Source organism: Pelodiscus sinensis, chromosome 14, assembly GCF_049634645.1.
Source record: "Pelodiscus sinensis isolate JC-2024 chromosome 14, ASM4963464v1, whole genome shotgun sequence".
NCBI lineage: Eukaryota > Metazoa > Chordata > Testudines > Trionychidae > Pelodiscus > Pelodiscus sinensis.
The window spans coordinates 31,120,873-31,145,288 of record NC_134724.1 but is presented as its reverse complement, the minus strand read 5'-3'; the positions used below and the strand labels follow the sequence as shown (position 1 = coordinate 31,145,288).

Genomic DNA, 24,416 nt, shown 5'->3' with positions numbered 1-24,416 from the left:
ACCTGCATGAACACCGCTCCGACGGTGGATCTCCCCACGCCGAATTGGTTCCCGACGGATCGGTAGCTGTCCGGCGTGGAGAGCTTCCAGAGGGCGATGGCCACCCGCTTCTGGAGGGGGATGGTGGGCCTCATGCGAGTGTCCCTTCTGCGCAGGGCAGGGGCGAGCCACTAGCAGAGCTCCAGGAAGGTGTCCCTCCTCATCCTGAAGTTCTGGGTCCACTGTCGGTCTTCCCAGCTCTCCAGGATGATGCGGTCCCACCAGTCGCTGCTGGTGTCCAGACGCCAGATGCGGCAGGGCACGCCGGTGCCGAGGTGGCTCGTCCACGGCCCCCAGGGCGGCCAGGTGGAGAGGCAGGGGGCTGACGTGCACTAGGTGGTGCCAGGCAGCCTCGAGCTATTGGTGGCAGGCTTGCAGCCTCAAGTCCAAAAAGTACACCAGAAGGTGCAGGGCGAGCTCTGGCTCCATGTTGCCACCTGCGGCGGCGTCCCTGAAGGGAAGCACCGACACAGACGGGCACAGAGACCAACGCTTTGCTGTCCCTCGGCGAGGTTGGCAAGCAAGCAGGAAAAGCTGAGAACCGGCTGTCCAGGGGGTTCCCTTTAAGCACGAGCCTCAGATAGCCTCGGACAGCAGCCACACAATGCAACTATTGACCTGATGCCCTGCCAGAACCGGTTTCAGCCACCCTTAAATGCCCCCCTGCGTTTGGACGCGCTAGTTCGAATTAGCAAAACGCTAATTCAAACTAGTTTTTAGTTCTAGACGCGTTAGTTCGTATTAGCGCTGTAGTGTAGACGTATCCTAAGTCTCTTTAAGGAGTCTACAGATGTCCTTTGTATTACATGCTTCACTTGATACACATGTTGCTGGGTAGTAGTCTCGGGGTTTTGGGAAGCACCTGGGAATAAAATATTGGTTCTAAGACATTTAGGGTCTGGACACATTGGTTATGATCTTTAATTTCAGCTGCAGGGTTTCATTTTTTTCATTTCTCTCCATCTCTTAGTACTTTTTCCCTGATAGGTAATAAATATGAATGTTTCCTGAATTTTTCTCATCTTTGAAATATAAAAATGCATAGGTTAGGAACTAATAAATACAAAGCACAAGATTATTAGTTTCTAGAGTGCATAATAGTGCCAAGCTACAGTGTCACCCAGAAAATTCATACATTTAGATGTGGTATCTTGAATATTTGAAAAGTTTCTGAGTTCTAATAATGATACACATTCTACTGAAGTCCCTCCATGGCAGAGAAAGTGTAATTCTCTGTATCTTTTTTTGACAGAAGATTTCTGAATCAATTTAGAATATTATAGTATATTCATTTAAGAAACAGTGCAGCAATTAAATACACAAAAATATAGGCCCTCAATATCCTCACTAATGTAGTTTTTCTTGTTACCTGTGTAACTGAAAGGAAAATTAGGCCCTGGATCTCTTCATTCTGTGAACTCCAAAAACCATCTGTTTTCAGGAGATAAGGTTACAGAGTTTTCAAAAAATGCCAATATTGTATGGATTTATGTCAAAATTGTTCATTTCAAGTCGCATGAACTCTCTGGATCGTATTCCAAGTCCAATTATGGCTCACTTCTGGGCAGAGTCGCACATGCTACAAATATAAAGGCTCTGAAGAGGGAGCATCAGAAGATCAACCTAGCTCTCCATCTGATGAAGTGCCATCATCACCCTGGAGTTGCAACGAGATAATCAATATAAATCCATACTGCATTTCCCTTAATAGTCTAGCATAGGGCCTGCAAGTGACAGTTGTCTGTGTGAAAATTATAATAGGACAAATACTCAAAACAGCTTCTACCAAATTCTGTTGTATTCAGAATAACTAATTAGGCATGATGATGAACAGTGACATGAAGGTTGCAGCCTGTTTCTACAAACGGGTGCCTTTGGTGGAGCATAATGTGGTACATAGGCATTCTTCCGAGCTTTCTCCTCTCCCCACCATCACCACTTTGTCCTTTTCAGAGTTTAGTTTCAACTAGCTGATTTCCTCTCTTCTGCTGTTCTCTGCCAAACTTTTACGTAGCTTGGAGATGGCCATGGTATGAATCTGATGGAGAAATTAGCTTCACCTGCTTATTGTTGCTATGCTGCTTTGATTCACAATATTCCCTAGTGCATCAAAGAAAAAGTATTTGCTGTTATTTGGTTTTAATATCCACATTTTTGTGTCTGCTCTGACACAGTTTGGCTTTCTGTTCCTGAGTTCTGTTAAGTTCAGTTTTTATAGGTGGTCTTTGGAATAAGCATTTTGCAATTTGAATTTACCAGTCATCAGCAGGTCAGATTTAGCACTTAGTTTCAGCTATATGGACATGCAGCTTAGAAAATCTTATTAAACTAACAATTAGTCACATGTACACAGTGTATCTCTGCATAGGATCAAGAGCAACATCTTATAAATAATTCTTTATTTGAGATATCCTCCCCTTTATATTACAGAAATATCTGAGATAAAGCTGGTTGTAAACACTTTAACTTTGTGCTTGTGTTCCTAATGCTCTAGGAAAAATGAGCTATAAACCCTTCTGTAGGCTGTCACTTTAGGGCAATGTTTCTTAAACTGTGTTCCACGGCCCACCGGTGTGCTGCAAGGCAGTTGGAAGTGTGCCACAGAGAACAACAGAATTCAAAATGGCCACCCTTAAAGGGGCAGGCGATCTTTTTTTCTCAATAACTTTCCCAACTTTTTTCCCTCTAACTTTCCCCCCGACCTTTCCCCTCTCCCCAGCCTTTTTCACCTTCCCCTCAACAAAAAATCCTTGATGTTGCTCATAAAAAAAATATTACTTGGTGTTCCTCGGTCTTAAAAAGTTTAAGAAACACTGTCTTAGGGAATTAGTGCGCTCCAGTGAAAAGGGTGTTAAAGGAGCTCAACAGACCTGATTTTTTCCTAGTCTGCTGTCTGACCATCAATAAGCAACATTATCCCTGTGACTCCATTTCATCATCTGCAAAATAGGGATACTCTTACTTACCCTCTTTTGTAAAGAGCTATGAGCTATATGGATGAAAATCTGCATGAAAGTTACTATGATCAATTTTGTTTCTACAAGGGTATAGTACATTTTTACCTCAAACTATAACCATCTTCTAGGCTACGTCTACACTGGCCCCTTTTCCGGAAGGGGCATGTAAATTTCACTAGTCGTCGTAGGGAAATCCGTGGGGGATTTAAATATCCCCCGCAGCATTTAAATAAAAATGTCCGCCGCTTTTTTCCGGCTTTTAAAAAAGCCGGAAAAGAGCGTCTAGACTGGCCCCGATCCTCCGGAAAAAGTGCCCTTTTCCGGAGGCTCTTATTCCTACTTCAAAGGAATAAGAGCCTCCGGAAAAGGGCACTTTTTCCGGAGGATCGGGGCCAGTCTAGACGCTCTTTTCCGGCTTTTTTAAAAGCCGGAAAAAAGCGGCGGACATTTTTATTTAAATGCCGCGGGGGATATTTAAATCCCCCGCGGATTTCCCTACGACGACTAGTGAAATTTACATGCCCCTTCCGGAAAAGGGGCCAGTGTAGACATAGCCCTAATGTATAAATCTATACATAGAGGTATGTTGTTATTTTAATGAGACTTGTCAAAAGCACCCACATGAAAAACAATTCTTCCAGGCAAAATGAAGCACCTATTCACCGAAAAGGAAAACTGGCTTATTAATAAAATAAAAAGACTGTAATTTTAACCATGACTTTTTTAAACATAATGTTTTTATATGCAGAAACCATCTTTAATTTGCTTTAGGAATTCAGACTGTGCAATATTTCAAACCCTTCCAGCTCTGACAAACCTTTCTTTCTCCACCCATACCCCCAAAAGTTCCAAAATATTATTTCCCAGTCGTTAACGCTAGCTGTTCCCTGTTTCATGTCCATTGAGAAGCTCTGGTTCTATATTTCCTCATAAGCTGAATTCATCTCTGAAAAATTGTAAATACCATATGTGGTTAGAAATAAGGGCTTATACATTATCATTGGTCTGTTTTACCTTCATTTGATTAAGAGGAAGTGACATGGAGATACAAGGAGCAGATCCCCAGATGGTATAAATTGCTGTAGCTCTGTTGACTTCAACAAACTTTACTGACTTCAAAAGGACTATGACTTTTCTTGGTTGAAAAATGCTGATTTGTTGGAAGCTAAACATTTGTAGTAAAGGAATGTGTTTGGTTTTGATGAACCTCTGCAGGAAGTTTTCCCCATGGCCAGTGTTTGGGAGAGAATCCATCCCAGACTAGGCAATAACCCAGTGATTGGGGCACACTCTCAGAGTGCCTGACCCACTGTGCTATTGGTTATGTTGGGGGAGTGAGTGAGCATGTGTAAAGATTTTGAAAGGTGTTGGTTCCATCCCACATCAGAATGCAAATAAATTTCAAAACCTCATTTTTTCCCCCACAATAGAATTTTTCTTCGTCAGTCAACCCTATTGAGCAACACCCTCCCCTCCCCCAATCTCTTCCTAAGAGGCTTTTTATGTTCTATCTCTATGTCCCTATTTTTTGGAATTTAGCTCTATTTTGCTGTGGTGTTGTCAGGCCATTTCTCCTTGTGCATTTATAGGTTTAAAAAGCTGTTTTAACCAAAGCTGTGTGAGGTCAATCAAAACAGAGATGAGGGAATTTAGGAAAACAGAAGGATATGACTGCCGTGGAGAACAGAGAAATGAAAGTTTAATCAAAGTATTTTAATTCCCAACGATATCAGTCTGAGTTCAGATCTTAGCCTGACATGGATATTGGTTCTCTTTCACCTGTCAGTCCCTTGGCATGACTCTCACTGGCTCCCTGTCTGCTCGGCGTGGCAGGGGTGGGGAGGATGTTGATAGCTCTTACAAAATAACATAGGCGAGGAGAATCCGGTGAAGAGCTATCAGCCATGTCCTACCCGCATCTGTGCAGATCTGTGGCTCTTGGTCCTCCGTGGAAGTACTTTTGTAAGGCTGAGGAGAAAGAGGCATGCCACAGGGCTGGCTCCTTCAACTTCTTTTGTGTTGTTTGCCAGTTGGGTCTGTGGGAAATGAAAGATTCTCTCAACTCCACAATAGTCACAGCTGTTTAGGGTAAGAAAAATCTGTATGCAAGAAGTTTCTTAGGGTATGTCCACACTACCCCGCTAGTTCGAACTAGCGGCGTAATGTAGGCATACCGCACTTGCAAATGCAGCCCGGGATTTGAATTTCCTGGGCTTCATTTGCATAAGCGGGGAGCCGCCATTTTTAAATCCCCGCAGGTTCGAACCCCATGTAGCGCGGCTACACGGGGCTCGAACTAGGTAGTTCGGACTAGGATTCCTATTCCACGAGGTGTACCGGTAGTTCGGAATAGGAACCTAGTCCGAACTACCTAGTTCGAGCCCCGTGTAGCTGCGCTACACGGGGTTCGAACCAGCGGGGATTTAAAAATGGCGGCTCCCCGCTTATGCAAATGAAGCCCGGGAAATTCAAATCCCGGGCTTCATTTGCAAGTGCGGTATGCCTACATTACGCCGCTAGTTCGAACTAGCGGGGTAGTGTAGGCATACCCTTAGAGACTTAGAACTTGCAGACCAATTACACAAGCCAAATACACAGAGAAGGATTGGAATTCCACTTCTTTCACAAGTTTAATTCTCATGCTAATGGTCTAAATTGTGATATCAGATGGCTTGCACATTATCCACCAAAGGGTATGTCTACACTATAGCATTATTTTGAAAAATTTTATTTTGAAATAGTTAATTCGAAATAAGTTATTTTGAAATAATGTGTCTACACACAAAATGCACTAAATGGACACTGATTTGGAGTTAAGGGTAGCCAGAACCAGGTCAGGGTTAGGGCATCAGATAAGGAGTGTATTTGTGTGGCTGTTGCCTGAGGCTATCTGAGGCCTGTACTTAAAGGGACACCCCCCATCCCCGGGCAGCCGGTTCTCAGGTGTCCCTGATTGCTTGCCTGGCTTCCACTTACCCCTCCCTAACCCCTCTTCCTACTGGCAAATAAAATACATATATTTTCAAAAATATAAACTCTCTTTATTTAACAAAATGGGGGGGGGAATGAAACTCTGGGGACACTGGGAAAAGGGGGCGGGAGAGGGGAGGGGGAAAACTGGAAGAGGGAGCTGGAACGGGGAAGCAAGGGAAACAAGGATGAGGGGAAGCTCAAGGCTTGGGGTGGGGGTCTCACTGGGCCAACTGTCTCCCAGCAAGGAGGGTGTGGGGGCCTTGATGTCCCCAAGGGGATGGGGAGGAGGGTGTGGAGGTTGGGGTGGGGGGTGTGGAGATTGAGGAGGAGGGTGTGGAGGTTGAGGAGATAGAGGCGGGAGGGGGAGGAGTGGGAAGAGGAGCGGGAGCTGGGGCGGCAGCAGGCACTGTAGCGGCACAAGGCAGCACGCTCTGCACCAGGGTCTGCAGATGGACACAGATGGCACGACCCTAGGCAAGCAGCTCCCGCCGAAACTCCCAGTTATTCTGCACCTTCTGCTCCATGGTGCAGTGCAGGGCTCGCAGGGCCCCCAACTGCTGGTCTTGGTACCCCTGCAGTGTTCGGCTGGACCTGCTGAGCCCTTGGGTACGGGAGGATGTCCCGGGTGGGGTTGTGCACCCTACACACGCAGCTGGTGCAGCTGTGGAGAAAGAAGAGAAGTGGTCAATTCTCCCTGGGGACACAGTGGATGAAGCCCAGCCCCCCTCTGTGAGGTGAGGATGACCGTGCCCTGCACCGTCAGAGCTGCTGTGCTTGCACAGAGGCCATCGTCGGAATGTCCTGTTATCCCCAGGAGTGGGAGCTGCCCCGAGACCACACCCATGACCCTAGTGCGGCCACGGTGGAGGGGAAATGTCCCCTACCTCTGTATAGAGGGGGCTTGTGAAGGGAGGGCATCCTGCTGTGTCCTGCCCCAGGGTCAGGAGCATGTCAGATCTCTTCACACCCGTGTATGGCTATCAGGCCCCGGTTCCTGAGTGGCACGCAGCTGGAGCCACCTGCGCAGGGGTGGCATGGCATGTGCTCGCACATGCACAGGTTGCTGCGTGATCTGTGGTAAGCAAGGCCCACGCGCGTGGTCCCTGGTCTCCTTCCCCACCCCCTGCAGGAAGGGGACAGTGATGGCACTTACATGATGTAGCCTCCCTGTATGACCCTGGTGACTCCGCTGCTGGGACAGCTCAGAGGTCCTGCCGGCATGGCATCCTCTGTAGCGGCTCCTCCTCCGTGCCCTGGTCAGGGCCCTCTGCTCCCAGCTCGCTGCCCCCTGGGCTGGCATGGACTGTCCCGCACCCTAGGATGCAATCCAGGGCCTTGAAATAGGGGCAGGTGTGTAGCCCTGTTCGGGAGATGCTCCGTGTGGCCATGTCATATCCCTACCGCAATTCTTTAATTTTCATGCGCACCTGTTCTGGGGTGCGCATGTGGCCTTTAGTGGCCATGGTGGCAGCTATGCAGCTGTAGACGGCTGCGTTCCTCCATCTAGAGCGGAGATCATGGATGTTGGAGGCCTCCCCCTAAACCTCAATGAGGTCCATGATCTCCGCACTAGTCCAGGATGGCGCCTGCCTTCTCTGGCCCCTGGCTGGCTCCTGGGAGCTGAGGGACTGGGCATTGGAGGGCTGGCTGGATCTGGCTACCCAACTTATCTTGGGGCCACTGTGTCAGGGTCAGTGACTACTGGCTCTGTGCTTGCAGGCCTGTAGCTGGCACATGCAGTGTGGGCAGAGTCTACCCCTTTAAGGGCTCTGGGGCTGGGAGAGAGGAGAGGAGTTTTCCTGGTTTGGCCCAGAGTGGCCACCAGGGCTCCCTGGGAAGAGCTGGAGGCCCCCTATTTCAAAATAAGCATCTATACAGCACTTATTTTGAATTAGCTATTTCAAATTTGGCATTATTCCTCATAGAATGAGGTTTAACTAATTCGAATTAAGCACCCTGCTATTTCGATTTTATTTCGAAATAGCGGTTTGCCTGTATAGATGCTATTAAAGTTAATTTGAAATAACGGCTGTTATTTCGAATTAACTTTGATATGTAGACATACCCAAACAAACAATGAAGGTGCCAATGGTTCTTGACATTTGTGTAGATTCTGGTGCTAGTACTCTTCCTTTCCTAGTGCATACTAATGGCTCTTATCAGCCTCTTTTAACTATTCAGTCTTTAAGATGCTAATAGACTATTAGTTGTTTTTAAATTTTTTCCTGTTACAGAGTGGCTTGGCTAACTCTTTGAAACTTATCTACCCACTGTTCCCTCCCTCCCTCCCTCCCTCCCCTCCAATTTTTTTCCTTCTCTCCCTTTCCCACTCCCTCCTTCTCTTATTTATTCTTGGTTCTACACTTCGGTCATCTGAAGAAGTGGGCTATGCCCACAAAAGCTCGTGATGCCATCTACATGTTTTGTTAGTCTTTAAAGTGCTACTAAACTGTTGCTTTTTAAGTTTTTCCTGTTATAGACTAACTCGGCTACCTCTCTGAAACTTTTACACATTTTCGATTCGTTTTAATTTAGTAACTTACTTTGGTTTGTCTATTTTTACTTGCAGCCACTTAACTCCTACTGCTTGTACTTAGTGAAAAAAAAAAAGTATTTTCCTTAACAGGCCCAGTGTAAATAATTGTTACCTGAGGGAGCCACCACTGTGCATATCTCTTTCATTGATAAAGGGAGCTTACCTAATGAGCTTTCACTGTGTAAAACTTTTAAAGACTGCTTTGTTCAGGGTTTTGATCACTTTCTGTGTACCGGTTTCCTGAGTGATGTGCCCTAGAGCTGCGTCCTCCCAGAGCTAAGGTGGTTCAGTATGTGCGTTGCTCTGCAGTGGCAGGGTGGTAACCCCAACTCTATGAATGATCTGGGGGAAACTAGAGGATCTAGCCCATCAAGCCAGGATGGTGAGAAGCCCTAGAGAGCATGAATGTTGATGTCAGTGGCATGATCAGCACACTGAGGAAAAATCCCAAAAGGACTTCTATGACTGCACCCCATCGTACACATACCAGGATGACCGTAGCAAAGCAGGTAGTAAACCATATTCGTGTTATGAAGAGCTGATTAGATGCTTTCTTTCTGTAACACCCTGGTCAGCTGCCTCTGTTCCTCCTGTCATGAATGGGCCATTTATAAAGTTCTGGGGCTAATGCAATTAACAGTTCATTGTTCTAGATCCAAACATCTGAGATTATTTCTTCCTGCCTGATCCAACTAAGGGCAAATATTTAGGAGTAGAGGTACAGTATCTTGGATAGAATTCCTCCACTGAGTCATATTCAGAAATCTCTAAGAATTTAAGGGACTAGGAGTGACTTTCCAAGAAATAGTAAATGGTTTGGTAGTCATACACAGAAGTAAATTACAGCTATAGGTTCTCAAAAACCTTTTAACTGAAGAATAATTGGCAAAATATCATGAGTACATCCAGGAAAATAATTCATGCATTGCACTAAAAGATGCTATTAAAACTTGTTTTGAAAGAAGCAGTGATATAGTCACTAATTATAAGTATAGTCTGAGATGTTTTAAAAATATTCTTGTGAAATTACTGTAGATTACAATGATGTAGAGGAGTCCAAAATTTAGATTCAATAGTTGGTTTATTGTAGGAGTGTGGAACCTTTCTTGGGATGGGGGCTACTGACTCACAGAAAAATCAGTCGGAAGCCGCACACAAGTGAAAAGAAAAAGCAAAGAAACAACTCCCCCTCCAAAAAACCTCTCATGGATGTGGAAAGAAGGAGAAAGAAACTCCCCACTTCCCCTCACACACCAGAGCCTGGGGGAGCCAGTTTAGTAGATTTTGTGTGCTCCAGCTCTGTTATGGGGGGGCAGGGGGGAGGCTGGAGCACCAGCACAAGCTCCCCAATGCTGAGCCTCAGGGATCAGATTCAGGCAAACCAGGGACTATATCTGCCCCCCTCCCCCTGGCCTAAGCTTCCTCACCTCTGGTTTATTTTATTACATAATGACAACAAGATCTCAAATATAAAATGATTGGGCATTTCTAGCAGACTTACTTTCTTATTTGTTAATTAGCCCCCTCTGAAATGGGATAATGTCATCTTGAGTGCTGAGAGAGGCTTAGGGTAGTGCAATCCAGAATTATCCTGAGCTGGATTATCAACCGAGTCACTAAACATGGCCAGATTGGTTAAGGAAACACTTTTGGGCTGCTTACCTGTTTGAAGAGCAAGCCTCATAAACCCATGAATAATTTCACCAATAGAATTACCTTACTGGGAATTTGCGTTTGTTTTCTGAAGTAATTTTCTGTCATTGTGGCATGTCAGCAAAAGAAACCCCTGCAAAGTAAATTTATCTGCCAATTACACCATTTTTACCTGCTGGCAATGATGGCAGTTGATGCAGAAGGAAAATGTCATAAATCAAATACACAGAAGAAACTGCAAAAAACATTGAAAACAGCAATGTTAAGAGGGTAATAAATACTAAACTGTCTGTTTGCAATACCATTATGCATTAAAGAAATATTGTGATGATTTTGAAGGAGAAAATATACTGTTAAACATATTACAAAGAGTAATTACAGGAAATTACATTTAGTTACCATTGAGTCAGAGCTCACAGAAAAGCACTTGAGCCAAACTGCAGGCTGAGCAGTTTTCCACAGAGGAACGTATATGGGAAGGCTTACACTATACATGGGATCGAAACTCAGAGATCAGTCCACCAGCGGGCAATTTAGCAGAGCTAGTGAAGAGCCACCGAATCGACCACAGATAGTGGCCGATTGGAGAGCTGTAGTCTATTGCTGACGAAAAAGAGTAAAATACATTGATGGGGGAGTTTCTTCCCTCCAGCCCCACAGTAACTCAATTTAATGTAAGTCGACTCCCATTACCTTATTCATGTAGCTAGATTGCGAACCTTACTGCAGTAGTGTAGACATAGCCTTTAATGTTGAGGAGTAGACCTTTAGCTGGTATAAACTGTCTTAGCCCTTCTTTCTTCATTGGAATTTATACCAGTTGAGGCTCTGATTTCTAAGTATCTATGCTGATTTGCACTACTTGAGTAACTGGACTAGGCTCTTTGATATTAGGTATTTTAGTGTTTAATCTGATTACTAGCCTGTTTTTCTTTCAAAGGAGTCTGGCAATCTCGTCTTAAATGTTGATTTTATTGTGATGCTTACAAGGGCAACTGGAGTTCTGAGACTGGTATCAATCATGCTGACCATCTGTCTCAGTGTATCCTTGTGGTCCCCAGGCTGTCTCCACCAAAAAGTTGACAATTTAAGTATAAGACATTGTCTCTTTGCTCTGAGTTTCCAAGATGCCTTGTATACTGGGATCTTGGCATGTGTCCAGCTCTTAGGTGCTTGTGATAAGTAATTCATTTAATTAACCAAACACCAAACTCTGTGGAGCAATTCATAGATTCTATGCAAGTGAAACTAGAATGTTGGGAATAGTTTGGGCTGTGTTTTGGAGCAGGTAGGGAAGGATATCTGATTGCAGGTTGGCAACAGGATGAACCTGCTAAATGGTTAACAGCAGCATTTTGAGTATGACTAATGTGCAATAGAGGGATAGAGCCTGATGGGTCTCCAGGTGAGATAAGCAACAGCATAGCTTACGCTTTTTAATCCCTCCCATGCCACATCCCCATGTATATTTAAGGATGTACATTAGAGAGCAAGGCCATTTAAATGGACTATTGTGGCTAGGAAGTTTGTGAGTGGCTGCTTTCTATGGCAAGCAATCTTCATGCAGTGCTTAAAGACCGACATAGGGATAACTAAAGATAATTTGTCCCCTGTTCTTTATCTCATGCATGTTCATTTCACTGCTACCAAATACTAAATCACATACCTTAATGTGATCTAGCAGCCTGGTCCTTATTTTGCTCTAGTTTTACCCCGAGTAATGCCATTGGCTAGAGTAGAGCTAGTCCTGATAGTCGGAATCCTGCCCTTTGTATTATTTTTGCTTCTTGCTATATTGCCATTACTGTCCTCTTGCCTTTCCTGCTTTTCTCTCAGGGTGTCCCTATACTGTAACCAAAGCGCGTGATTAAGGTTTGCTTAGATATACATGAGCTAGCTTGAACACTGGCATAGAACACAAGCCATTTTCCAGTGTTCTGGTTGGACTTGTACTGCCTGTTCTGAAGTCCATGCTGATACGACTTCACTGCTTCAGTGCCTTAGCTCACTACAGTAAAGCTAGCTCAGCTGTGTCTACACAAATTGCAATCACAGCCCAGTGTATCCCTTAGTTAATCTCCTTTCCCAATCCTGCCTCCATGTTTCATGCTTACAATCTCTGGGTTGGATGCTTCAGTCATTTTTGCACATTTATGAAACTCTCCCAACTTGGTTGATAACAAAAACACAATCGTGTGATTCCTCAACAGTAGTGTTAAAAAGTTAATTAAATAAATTGAAATGGAAAATATACAGGGGTTTTTTGCCCCGTAAGTAAGATAGGGTATGTCTACACTACCCCGCTAGTTCGAACTAGCGGGGTAATGTATGCATACCGCACTTGCTAATGAAGCCCGGGATTTGAATTTCCTGGGCTTCATTTGCATAAGCGGGGAGCCGCCATTTTTAAATCCCCGCAGGTTCGAACCCCATGTAGCGCGGCTACACGGGGCTCGAACTAGGTAGTTCGGACTAGGATTCCTATTCCACGAGGTGTACCGGTAGTTCGGAATAGGAACCTAGTCCGAACTACCTAGTTCGAGCCCCGTGTAGCTGCGCTACACGGGGTTCGAACCAGCGGGGATTTAAAAATGGCGGCTCCCCGCTTATGCAAATGAAGCCCGGGAAATTCAAATCCCGGGCTTCATTTGCAAGTGCGGTATGCCTACATTACGCCGCTAGTTCGAACTAGCGGGGTAGTGTAGGCATACCCTTAGAGACTTAGAACTTGCAGACCAATTACACAAGCCAAATACACAGAGAAGGATTGGAATTCCACTTCTTTCACAAGTTTAATTCTCATGCTAATGGTCTAAATTGTGATATCAGATGGCTTGCACATTATCCACCAAAGGGTATGTCTACACTATAGCATTATTTTGAAAAATTTTATTTTGAAATAGTTAATTCGAAATAAGTTATTTTGAAATAATGTGTCTACACACAAAATGCACTAAATGGACACTGATTTGGAGTTAAGGGTAGCCAGAACCAGGTCAGGGTTAGGGCATCAGATAAGGAGTGTATTTGTGTGGCTGTTGCCTGAGGCTATCTGAGGCCTGTACTTAAAGGGACACCCCCCATCCCCGGGCAGCCGGTTCTCAGGTGTCCCTGATTGCTTGCCTGGCTTCCACTTACCCCTCCCTAACCCCTCTTCCTACTGGCAAATAAAATACATATATTTTCAAAAATATAAACTCTCTTTATTTAACAAAATGGGGGGGGGGAATGAAACTCTGGGGACACTGGGAAAAGGGGGCGGGAGAGGGGAGGGGGAAAACTGGAAGAGGGAGCTGGAACGGGGAAGCAAGGGAAACAAGGATGAGGGGAAGCTCAAGGCTTGGGGTGGGGGTCTCACTGGGCCAACTGTCTCCCAGCAAGGAGGGTGTGGGGGCCTTGATGTCCCCAAGGGGATGGGGAGGAGGGTGTGGAGGTTGGGGTGGGGGGTGTGGAGATTGAGGAGGAGGGTGTGGAGGTTGAGGAGATAGAGGCGGGAGGGGGAGGAGTGGGAAGAGGAGCGGGAGCTGGGGCGGCAGCAGGCACTGTAGCGGCACAAGGCAGCACGCTCTGCACCAGGGTCTGCAGATGGACACAGATGGCACGACCCTAGGCAAGCAGCTCCCGCCGAAACTCCCAGTTATTCTGCACCTTCTGCTCCATGGTGCAGTGCAGGGCTCGCAGGGCCCCCAACTGCTGGTCTTGGTACCCCTGCAGTGTTCGGCTGGACCTGCTGAGCCCTTGGGTACGGGAGGATGTCCCGGGTGGGGTTGTGCACCCTACACACGCAGCTGGTGCAGCTGTGGAGAAAGAAGAGAAGTGGTCAATTCTCCCTGGGGACACAGTGGATGAAGCCCAGCCCCCCTCTGTGAGGTGAGGATGACCGTGCCCTGCACCGTCAGAGCTGCTGTGCTTGCACAGAGGCCATCGTCGGAATGTCCTGTTATCCCCAGGAGTGGGAGCTGCCCCGAGACCACACCCATGACCCTAGTGCGGCCACGGTGGAGGGGAAATGTCCCCTACCTCTGTATAGAGGGGGCTTGTGAAGGGAGGGCATCCTGCTGTGTCCTGCCCCAGGGTCAGGAGCATGTCAGATCTCTTCACACCCGTGTATGGCTATCAGGCCCCGGTTCCTGAGTGGCACGCAGCTGGAGCCACCTGCGCAGGGGTGGCATGGCATGTGCTCGCACATGCACAGGTTGCTGCGTGATCTGTGGTAAGCAAGGCCCACGCGCGTGGTCCCTGGTCTCCTTCCCCACCCCCTGCAGGAAGGGGACAGTGATGGCACTTACATGATGTAGCCTCCCTGTATGACCCCGGTGACTCCGCTGCTGGGACAGCTCAGAGGTCCTGCCGGCATGGCATCCTCTGTAGCGGCTCCTCCTCCGTGCCCTGGTCAGGGCCCTCTGCTCCCAGCTCGCTGCCCCCTGGGCTGGCATGGACTGTCCCGCACCCTAGGATGCAATCCAGGGCCTTGAAATAGGGGCAGGTGTGTAGCCCTGTTCGGGAGATGCTCCGTGTGGCCATGTCATATCCCTACCGCAATTCTTTAATTTTCATGCGCACCTGTTCTGGGGTGCGCATGTGGCCTTTAGTGGCCATGGTGGCAGCTATGCAGCTGTAGACGGCTGCGTTCCTCCATCTAGAGCGGAGATCATGGATGTTGGAGGCCTCCCCCTAAACCTCAATGAGGTCCATGATCTCCGCACTAGTCCAGGATGGCGCCTGCCTTCTCTGGCCCCTGGCTGGCTCCTGGGAGCTGAGGGACTGGGCATTGGAGGGCTGGCTGGATCTGGCTACCCAACTTATCTTGGGGCCACTGTGTCAGGGTCAGTGACTACTGGCTCTGTGCTTGCAGGCCTGTAGCTGGCACATGCAGTGTGGGCAGAGTCTACCCCTTTAAGGGCTCTGGGGCTGGGAGAGAGGAGAGGAGTTTTCCTGGTTTGGCCCAGAGTGGCCACCAGGGCTCCCTGGGAAGAGCTGGAGGCCCCCTATTTCAAAATAAGCATCTATACAGCACTTATTTTGAATTAGCTATTTCAAATTTGGCATTATTCCTCATAGAATGAGGTTTAACTAATTCGAATTAAGCACCCTGCTATTTCGATTTTATTTCGAAATAGCGGTTTGCCTGTATAGATGCTATTAAAGTTAATTTGAAATAACGGCTGTTATTTCGAATTAACTTTGATATGTAGACATACCCAAACAAACAATGAAGGTGCCAATGGTTCTTGACATTTGTGTAGATTCTGGTGCTAGTACTCTTCCTTTCCTAGTGCATACTAATGGCTCTTATCAGCCTCTTTTAACTATTCAGTCTTTAAGATGCTAATAGACTATTAGTTGTTTTTAAATTTTTTCCTGTTACAGAGTGGCTTGGCTAACTCTTTGAAACTTATCTACCCACTGTTCCCTCCCTCCCTCCCTCCCTCCCCTCCAATTTTTTTCCTTCTCTCCCTTTCCCACTCCCTCCTTCTCTTATTTATTCTTGGTTCTACACTTCGGTCATCTGAAGAAGTGGGCTATGCCCACAAAAGCTCGTGATGCCATCTACATGTTTTGTTAGTCTTTAAAGTGCTACTAAACTGTTGCTTTTTAAGTTTTTCCTGTTATAGACTAACTCGGCTACCTCTCTGAAACTTTTACACATTTTCGATTCGTTTTAATTTAGTAACTTACTTTGGTTTGTCTATTTTTACTTGCAGCCACTTAACTCCTACTGCTTGTACTTAGTGAAAAAAAAAAAGTATTTTCCTTAACAGGCCCAGTGTAAATAATTGTTACCTGAGGGAGCCACCACTGTGCATATCTCTTTCATTGATAAAGGGAGCTTACCTAATGAGCTTTCACTGTGTAAAACTTTTAAAGACTGCTTTGTTCAGGGTTTTGATCACTTTCTGTGTACCGGTTTCCTGAGTGATGTGCCCTAGAGCTGCGTCCTCCCAGAGCTAAGGTGGTTCAGTATGTGCGTTGCTCTGCAGTGGCAGGGTGGTAACCCCAACTCTATGAATGATCTGGGGGAAACTAGAGGATCTAGCCCATCAAGCCAGGATGGTGAGAAGCCCTAGAGAGCATGAATGTTGATGTCAGTGGCATGATCAGCACACTGAGGAAAAATCCCAAAAGGACTTCTATGACTGCACCCCATCGTACACATACCAGGATGACCGTAGCAAAGCAGGTAGTAAACCATATTCGTGTTATGAAGAGCTGATTAGATGCTTTCTTTCTGTAACACCCTGGTCAGCTGCCTCTGTTCCTCCTGTCATGAATGGGCCATTTATAAAGTTCTGGGGCTAATGCAATTAACAGTTCATTGTTCTAGATCCAAACATCTGAGATTATTTCTTCCTGCCTGATCCAACTAAGGGCAAATATTTAGGAGTAGAGGTACAGTATCTTGGATAGAATTCCTCCACTGAGTCATATTCAGAAATCTCTAAGAATTTAAGGGACTAGGAGTGACTTTCCAAGAAATAGTAAATGGTTTGGTAGTCATACACAGAAGTAAATTACAGCTATAGGTTCTCAAAAACCTTTTAACTGAAGAATAATTGGCAAAATATCATGAGTACATCCAGGAAAATAATTCATGCATTGCACTAAAAGGTGCTATTAAAACTTGTTTTGAAAGAAGCAGTGATATAGTCACTAATTATAAGTATAGTCTGAGATGTTTTAAAAATATTCTTGTGAAATTACTGTAGATTACAATGATGTAGAGGAGTCCAAAATTTAGATTCAATAGTTGGTTTATTGTAGGAGTGTGGAACCTTTCTTGGGATGGGGGCTACTGACTCACAGAAAAATCAGTCGGAAGCCGCACACAAGTGAAAAGAAAAAGCAAAGAAACAACTCCCCCTCCAAAAAACCTCTCATGGATGTGGAAAGAAGGAGAAAGAAACTCCCCACTTCCCCTCACACACCAGAGCCTGGGGGAGCCAGTTTAGTAGATTTTGTGTGCTCCAGCTCTGTTATGGGGGGGCAGGGGGGAGGCTGGAGCACCAGCACAAGCTCCCCAATGCTGAGCCTCAGGGATCAGATTCAGGCAAACCAGGGACTATATCTGCCCCCCTCCCCCTGGCCTAAGCTTCCTCACCTCTGGTTTATTTTATTACATAATGACAACAAGATCTCAAATATAAAATGATTGGGCATTTCTAGCAGACTTACTTTCTTATTTGTTAATTAGCCCCCTCTGAAATGGGATAATGTCATCTTGAGTGCTGAGAGAGGCTTAGGGTAGTGCAATCCAGAATTATCCTGAGCTGGATTATCAACCGAGTCACTAAACATGGCCAGATTGGTTAAGGAAACACTTTTGGGCTGCTTACCTGTTTGAAGAGCAAGCCTCATAAACCCATGAATAATTTCACCAATAGAATTACCTTACTGGGAATTTGCGTTTGTTTTCTGAAGTAATTTTCTGTCATTGTGGCATGTCAGCAAAAGAAACCCCTGCAAAGTAAATTTATCTGCCAATTACACCATTTTTACCTGCTGGCAATGATGGCAGTTGATGCAGAAGGAAAATGTCATAAATCAAATACACAGAAGAAACTGCAAAAAACATTGAAAACAGCAATGTTAAGAGGGTAATAAATACTAAACTGTCTGTTTGCAATACCATTATGCATTAAAGAAATATTGTGATGATTTTGAAGGAGAAAATATACTGTTAAACATATTACAAAGAGTAATTACAGGAAATTACATTTAGTTACCATTGAGTCAGAGCTCACAGAAAAGCACTTGAGCCAAACTGCAGGCTGAGCAGTTTTCCACAGAGGAACGTATATGGGAAGGCTTACACTATACATGGGATCGAAACTCAGAGATCAGTCCACCAGCGGGCAATTTAGCAGAGCTAGTGAAGAGCCACCGAATCGACCACAGATAGTGGCCGATTGGAGAGCTGTAGTCTATTGCTGACGAAAAAGAGTAAAATACATTGATGGGGGAGTTTCTTCCCTCCAGCCCCACAGTAACTCAATTTAATGTAAGTCGACTCCCATTACCTTATTCATGTAGCTAGATTGCGAACCTTACTGCAGTAGTGTAGACATAGCCTTTAATGTTGAGGAGTAGACCTTTAGCTGGTATAAACTGTCTTAGCCCTTCTTTCTTCATTGGAATTTATACCAGTTGAGGCTCTGATTTCTAAGTATCTATGCTGATTTGCACTACTTGAGTAACTGGACTAGGCTCTTTGATATTAGGTATTTTAGTGTTTAATCTGATTACTAGCCTGTTTTTCTTTCAAAGGAGTCTGGCAATCTCGTCTTAAATGTTGATTTTATTGTGATGCTTACAAGGGCAACTGGAGTTCTGAGACTGGTATCAATCATGCTGACCATCTGTCTCAGTGTATCCTTGTGGTCCCCAGGCTGTCTCCACCAAAAAGTTGACAATTTAAGTATAAGACATTGTCTCTTTGCTCTGAGTTTCCAAGATGCCTTGTATACTGGGATCTTGGCATGTGTCCAGCTCTTAGGTGCTTGTGATAAGTAATTCATTTAATTAACCAAACACCAAACTCTGTGGAGCAATTCATAGATTCTATGCAAGTGAAACTAGAATGTTGGGAATAGTTTGGGCTGTGTTTTGGAGCAGGTAGGGAAGGATATCTGATTGCAGGTTGGCAACAGGATGAACCTGCTAAATGGTTAACAGCAGCATTTTGAGTATGACTAATGTGCAATAGAGGGATAGAGCCTGATGGGTCTCCAGGTGAGATAAGCAACAGCATAGCTTACGCTTTTTAATCCCTCCCATGCCACATCCCCATGTATATTTAAGGATGTACATTAGAGAGCAAGGCCATTTAAATGGACTATTGTGGCTAGGAAGTTTGTGAGTGGCTGCTTTCTATGGCAAGCAATCTTCATGCAGTGCTTAAAGACCGACATAGGGATAACTAAAGATAATTTGTCCCCTGTTCTTTATCTCATGCATGTTCATTTCACTGCTACCAAATACTAAATCACATACCTTAATGTGATCTAGCAGCCTGGTCCTTATTTTGCTCTAGTTTTACCCCGAGTAATGCCATTGGCTAGAGTAGAGCTAGTCCTGATAGTCGGAATCCTGCCCTTTGTATTATTTTTGCTTCTTGCTATATTGCCATTACTGTCCTCTTGCCTTTCCTGCTTTTCTCTCAGGGTGTCCCTATACTGTAACCAAAGCGCGTGATTAAGGTTTGCTTAGATATACATGAGCTAGCTTGAACACTGGCATAGAACACAAGCCATTTTCCAGTGTTCTGGTTGGACTTGTACTGCCTGTTCTGAAGTCCATGCTGATACGACTTCACTGCTTCAGTGCCTTAGCTCACTACAGTAAAGCTAGCTCAGCTGTGTCTACACAAATTGCAATCACAGCCCAGTGTATCCCTTAGTTAATCTCCTTTCCCAATCCTGCCTCCATGTTTCATGCTTACAATCTCTGGGTTGGATGCTTCAGTCATTTTTGCACATTTATGAAACTCTCCCAACTTGGTTGATAACAAAAACACAATCGTGTGATTCCTCAACAGTAGTGTTAAAAAGTTAATTAAATAAATTGAAATGGAAAATATACAGGGGTTTTTTGCCCCCTAAGTAAGATAGGGAAGAGAGCAAGAGCCAATCAAATAGGGAGGGAAAGAAAGCTACAGATGTTTGACCATTTTCCTTGATTAAAGGGACATAGCTAGGGGAAAACCCAGAAAGCTAACGGTCTCCAAATAACAGAGCAGTTTTATTGTCCTACATAGCTAATTTGTGGGCACTCTTCTATTGGAGCTATATAGAAATTTAGAACTTTCTAATCTCTGCTCTATCTCCAAGGTAGCATATTAGTTAGTTTAAACTGTAAAGAGGAGGTGGTGGAAATTTTGCCCTGCCATAATTCATTTTGCCCAGTAATAATTCACAATAACGGTTTCAGAGCTAGCCATGAGAATCTGTGATATTCGGTCAGGCCATGTTTCTCTTTTTTATAGGTGAAAGGCCAATTGTAATTTATACCTAAAGCTCAATATCTATCAGATTTCTCTAGGTCTGGTTTAAATCAGTTTAGCTGTCCCTTTTTTCTGTGTATAATGCTTCAGTGAGCAAATAATGATGGATGCCTGTAAAAGAGTCTATAGAATGCTGACTGGAATAGAAGATCTTTCCTTTCTCATGGAATAAAATGGCGCAAAACCAATATTTCTAAAGCACGTGAAAAGTGTGTCCTTTTTGTTGACAAATTTAAATCTTCAATGGAAAATATAGATTTCTTCTGTGAATTTTGTTTTATCCACCTCTGTGACGCATCATTGCAAGATGATTTGATGGAGCTTATTCATCATTTCTAAGGTCAGAATGTGGACATATTTTGCTCTGTTCCACAGTGCTTGCCAAGAAAACCTTCTTACTGAGTGTAAGTAATCATAATCAAAGTATGCTACATTGTAATTTTCTATTTCATGAATCACTAACTTCCCTTTAAATATAATTGCTATTTGGATATTAGAAATCCTTATGCATGTCAGATATTAAATGTTAAAATGCCCTCTTTTAAAAAGAAATCTCCTGGTTACATGAAATTAGAAATAAATGTAGAAAGGCAAAATGCTTAAAATCAGTTACAATATAGGATTACCTTTCTAATAATTAAGAACCGGGTGGTGTGATGTATCTAGAAATGAGTTATTCTTTGAAAGCATCCATTAACTATTTTAAATACAATTTTTAATAAAATATTTAGGGAACATGATCCACTTGAACACAAAATCAGTGTGATCAGTGATATCTGAATTATTGATGTTGAAGATGACACATGCATTTCACAGTTCATTAAAACAATGTTTAACTCCTTACTATTTATAAAGTTCCTTAATGAATGAGAATGATCTAGTACTACGGTCAAAACCTCACATATCCTATAGTACCCTCTACATTCATTATTTTGATTGATATGTTATAATGGTTTCTTACTCTGAAACTATCTTAGACATTCTTTGGCTAAAATTAGTGTCTAGGGTTTTCAATTTAGTTACATAGGCTGTGATCATGGTTAGTGTAGGAGAACAATGCTATAAATCAATTCCAATCAGAGTGCTATTGTTGATTGGTCTGCTGTGTTCAGCCTTAGAGAAATACCTTGACTCTGCCTTCATTTCCCCATAGTATACAACAGGGATAATGCCACCTCGGAGGGATTGTGTGGATGTTCCCTGATATTTGTGCAAAGCTGTGAAAATGTTCGCTGATTTGTATGTATTAAGAGACACTGAATATTCCTCATTTTTCTGCAGAACATTATAGCTTACACTCGGTTGTATTGCAATATCAGAGGATGAGGAGGAAGGAAATAAACTGTCATTGTGTTCTTCAAACTCATGTGATATGAGACATACAACCATCATATCAAAGCCAATGGCTACAAATATGATGGAAAAGCAAAAGCTTTGCAGTTGGAGAAAGTACCAACTGTCTTGGCAAAAGCTGTAGGCAAGGGGACTCACTCATATGGCGGATGAATTCCAAAAGTTTCTTTCTGACAGTTGGAAGAGCATTGACCAATACACACTCGAGAAGGAGAAAACTCTGTTACTGTGAATATTCTGTCCTGGGGGTAACCCTTCAGGTTTGCCTACTGACCACAGATTTGGTGAGTCCAAACTTGAATTTCACTTCCTGCCTGTGAACTGAAAAAGAGACTCTGTCGTGCAGGACACTGTTGGGAAACTGACATTTCTTTTATAATCTGGGCCGTACAAAAAGTAGCAGTTGACTTCAGTGTGGCTGGGATTTCATCTCCAGACCCTTAAAACTAACATTAAACCATAGTCCTAACATGACAATGACACACACATGTGCTGTCAAAGATAGCTATCCTGATCACCATGTTTAAGTTCAGTTCAGCAAACTAGTTCAAGGATCCTCAGATTTCCATGAAGCCCTAGATGATAAACATGCCTCAACTATTGATTTGAGTGAAGAAACATTCTGAAAACCGAGGCAGTAGGCATTACTTTAAACTGAATGTTCCTGACTCTGCAATCTACAAACTATCAGTCAGACCTTTAAAGGGATCTCAAGAATGTGAATAATTTCCAAGTATGATGTTTGGTTAGAAGGTTGCCATGGAAACAGTGCTTATTTGCCAGCACTGGAATAGAAGTCAGTCATGAACATCAGAAGAGAGCATGTTATTTTACTGACCCATCCATTTCCTGCCTCCATCATGACAGCTTGAAGCTAGAGTTAGCTAACATCACCATAGTATATACTACAGTACTGTATGTCATTTCCATCAGGAAACTAAATGGCAGGTGCAAAGTCAATTTCTTCCTGTATGGTATTGGAATTCACTGAGAATAACAAGCCTTCAAGCTCACAGTTGATTAGTGGGGAGGGTATTCATGTATTAAATCCTGTTTAAAGGAATTTGTCCAAGTTGCATTATATCATACTCTAAATGGATAACACAGCATGCTAGCTGCCTCAGTGCATATCTTATAAACAGCATATCAGACAGGGGATCTACCTTAAGGAATTACTGTAAACTGTGGTGAGAAACAGTACTGGAATTGAACATGAAAAAACAAATATTTTTCAACCATTATGCAAAAAACTGTAGGGATATGGCTACACTGTCTTTTTTTTTTCTGAAGAAGTATGCAAATAGCGCTCACATTTGCATACCTTCTTCTGTTTTTTCCCCGGAAGAGACTTTTCTACCATTTGGCCCTGTCTACATGGGGCCAAATGTTAGAACCCCCCCTTCAAAAACCCCCTGTAAATCTCATTTTACAAGGAAAAAGGGGGCTTTCGAAAGAGGTTTCTTTTCCAACATTTGGCCCCATGTAGACGGGGCCAAATGACAGAAAAGCCTCTTCCAGAAAACAAACGGAAGAAGGTATGCAAATATGATTACTATTTGCATACCTCTTCTGAAAAAAAAACCCCTATCCTAGCTGCTTGACACTAATTTGACAAGGCTACAGTCTGCTGCCACCATTACTACAGTGAGTCACCTAATCCTACTTGAGAATAGGTTGAAGTGAAATAGACTTGTGACATTTTAACTACTTTCTACACTAGCAATCTTTCATTGCTACCATTAGTATCAATGGATATGTGTGTGTGTGTGTGTGTCATTCTCCTGTGATCTAAGACAGGAAAAGTAATTCCACTGAAAGTGCCGATGGTGGCACTTATGTGAACTATTGTGAGTGAAGAATCTAAAGTGAAGAAAAACTTTTTAAAGGAGAAATTCTGTATTGTATCATTTCTGTCTATGGCACATTTAAACTGTGAGTTTAACATGACAAAGACATTTAGCCCAGTGTGCAGTAATTAGACAAGTTGTTATTAAGTAGATATATCTTTGGGTAGTAAATATATGGCTTGCTTTCTCTCTGGATGGTTTGTACGTTTGAGAGCTCAAGATTTTTCACAAATCAAATCAAATATGAATCATTACGAAATAGCATTTCCCACTAGTGTCTTGGGCATAGATTTTTACTTGGAAAAACGGCAGTGGTGATGGTGTGAGATGGTCTTTGGGCAAAATCTTACAATTACATGCAAACTCACTGCTCCATGAAAATAGCAGGCACTTTGCATATTGACCATGCATGTCCCAGCTGCTCAGGGAATTTGTGTGTGCTCTTGGACAACTGGGATGCAATTGGCACTGTCTCTGGGGCTGCAGAACTAGCCACTGACAGCGGGGTGGTAGAAATGATCTGATTTTACTAGAATTGATATTCCAAGTGTCTGGATTTGCCACCTGCTTCTCTTTGCCATTATAACTCACTAATGCATGGGGGTGATTTTCTGCTAGAACTGCTTGACATTTTTTGGAAATTCAAATTTTGATTTTTTTTGTTAAGTGGAAAACATATGAAATCCTCATGGAACATTATACTCCAGTCCCATTTGTTCTCACCAGGTCTGCTCTCAGTCATTTTCCCCTTTCTTCTGTTTCTTTTTTGTGCAATGGGACTTTGAGTTTGGGTTGCTGACCTTTGCATACTGCATAGTCTGTTTTATAAGTGGTCTTGTACGCTCAGGTGGCACCTGACTGCAACTTTAGGGTCTGGAAAGGAATTTCCCCTTCACAGATGACTGAACATGATCAAGCAGGATGAGTTTCTGATTTCACTGAGCAGCCTGTTGGTTATACTGCACTCTACACTTTCCCTGAAATCTTGTCTCTTACTTTTATGAGGATGCAATGACTAAGGCTGCGTCTAGACTGGCAAGATTTGCCACCCATCTACA

The 24,416-nt window shown here is 43.8% G+C and overlaps 2 long non-coding RNA genes across 3 annotated transcripts in view; both read right to left on the bottom strand.

Moving 5' to 3' along the window:
- Positions 1 to 4,519: 4,519 nt before the first annotated feature.
- LOC106731692 (uncharacterized) overlaps positions 4,520 to 24,416 on the bottom strand; it is a 38,621-nt gene continuing 18,724 nt past the window's right edge. Inside the window, exons 4-5 of one of the 2 annotated variants that reach the window (XR_012895796.1) lie at positions 17,656 to 17,718; positions 4,520 to 5,032 (exon numbers count right to left, since the gene is read on the bottom strand). This is a non-coding gene — a long non-coding RNA (uncharacterized LOC106731692). Of the gene's footprint in view, positions 5,033 to 14,486; positions 14,610 to 17,655; positions 17,719 to 24,416 lie in introns of those variants that run through there. The other variant, XR_012895797.1, reaches the window with a different exon arrangement.
- Positions 6,089 to 11,822, bottom strand: LOC142818330 (uncharacterized). The gene is made up of 3 exons (XR_012895798.1): positions 10,331 to 11,822; positions 7,123 to 7,284; positions 6,089 to 6,630 (listed from the first exon to the last, which is right to left on the bottom strand). It is a non-coding gene; the product is annotated as an uncharacterized LOC142818330 (long non-coding RNA).